This window comes from Micromys minutus, assembly GCF_963924665.1.
Source record: "Micromys minutus genome assembly, chromosome: 13".
NCBI classification, from domain to species: Eukaryota; Metazoa; Chordata; class Mammalia; order Rodentia; family Muridae; genus Micromys; species Micromys minutus.
The window spans coordinates 28,198,862-28,200,742 of NC_137982.1; the positions used below are offsets into that span (position 1 = coordinate 28,198,862).

General features: G+C 42.7%; 1 pseudogene across 1 annotated transcript; it reads right to left on the bottom strand.

Annotated features, from left to right (window-relative positions):
* Positions 1 to 239: 239 nt before the first annotated feature.
* Positions 240 to 404, bottom strand: LOC308429369 (small ribosomal subunit protein uS14-like; annotated as a pseudogene). Its single transcript has one exon. The product of its transcript is annotated as a small ribosomal subunit protein uS14-like (transcript).
* Positions 405 to 1,881: the final 1,477 nt, after the last annotated feature.

The following is a 1,881-nucleotide window of genomic DNA, read 5'->3' on the forward strand; positions in this document are numbered from 1 at the left end:
GAAAGGTGGGGCATGGGATGAAAGGTCTTTTGAGAGTGGGGGCGGTGAGAGATTTCTGGCACCAGGTCCCACAGTTTGTTGGTCACCAAGTAGACCTCCCATCTTTACCCTCATTCACGTAACAAATGGGCAAAAAGACAAGTACTTTTTAAAAGTCTTCACTTTTTATTCTTTGTGCACAAAGGCTAACATGATCTGGTTTCACTGTGTAGGGGGTAGAATAATCCATTCAAGGTGTGTTAGTCCAACTTGATGAAGCCTATGTCCTTCGCATACGGCTGGAAGCACTGACGGCACATGTTCAGCCTGTATTTACAGATCAGACCATTAGAGCAGAAACAGCAAGAGTGAGAGCCCTGGCTGAACTTCTGTGGCTGACTCTAATAGAGCTGCTGGTGATCCATCTTGCAAGAAGTCCCACACAGCTCTCTAGCTAGAGAAAGAAAGGCCTCTGCTGCCTCCACAGGTGGGCCCGGCTGGTGCCCGAGCTTAGTAACTGCTGGATCCAGGAGACTGGCTTCACTCCTCCACTGGGATGGGTAGGGAGCACATTTTCACCACAGCCACGGGGTGCCAGACCAGGCTGAACCAAGTCAAAGAGAGACTTTGGTGTGGGATGCAGAAGCTTCAGGAGAGAAAATCTCTTCCCAATTAGCGGTGTTATCAGCTCCTTAGAACAAAGGATCTCAGGTGAAGGACTGATTCTTATATGCATCTTGTTACTTTCCATCCAAGCTCCCGTGTATATATAGTTTTGAGTGATTTGGAGTCTGACAACCATACTTACTACTGGCTTGGCCTGAGGACTTGGGAAGGTCTTGTCAACATAGTTGGGGGTAGTCCTGTTTCTGCCTGGAGCTTCTGCCTAGCTTAAGTTACCTGCAGGGGAGGGACTTGAGGTGTGGCCAGCGCCCTAAGGGGCAGTGTGGTGCCTATGGCAAGGATCCCTAATTCTCACCAGTCCAGGAAGCTACCTGCCATTTCACTCATAGGGCTTCTACCTTCTCAACCAAGACAACCTACCTGCCCCACACTTAGGCATACTGTGACTGAATATCCCAAGGTGGGGTGATACTCGAGGGAGGACTTCTGCTTCTCTGAGAAGATGGGAAGAGAGTATTTGGAGGAGGAATTTGTAAGAGTGAGGCTGGAAGGAGAGGGGGGATGAGAGGTAGCAAAGAATATAAAGTAAATGAAAAAAAAGAAAAGAAAAAGTAGTGTGGTTTACATTTTTCTTTCAGAGGTGAGGGAATTAACTCTAGAGCATTTCAACTGGAGGTTTCAAGTGAGAGCGAAATAATTGGAAGGGTTACCTGGTATCTGGATATAAGACAGGTGTATTTGATCATTCTTCAGAATCCTTATTGAAAGCACATTTCAGCTTCCTTACTGTAGGAACATAAAAGTTGTCTTGAACATAATTAAAACGCAATAACATTAACACATATTGATGACCTTTATTCAAATGAAAAGCACTTTCAATTACTTTGAAAATTGAAATTCATCAGGCTTGAATATACCTGCACAAAAAGAAAAATTTTCTTCACATAAAGTAAAACAAGGTGAAATTAATCTAATTGGGAGAAAAATCTTTCTGCTTCAGTAACAAATTCACTTCTAGAATTAATTTAAGTACTTAGCTTTACTAGTTTAAAGTGCCTTTAGTCACAGTTCTGAGGGGACTTGGAAATGAGAAAGTAGGCTACATCCTGAGAACCATCCAAATGTATATTTGGTAATGATCAGAGTCACATTTAACACTCTTTATTTATACAGTGATTTTATTGTGATCTGAATAGAATTTCTTGGTCTTTGCCTTTATCCAGGTAAACATCTGCTTTAAAGACAATTTCTCCACTTAGGTAATTTTAAAATGAGACT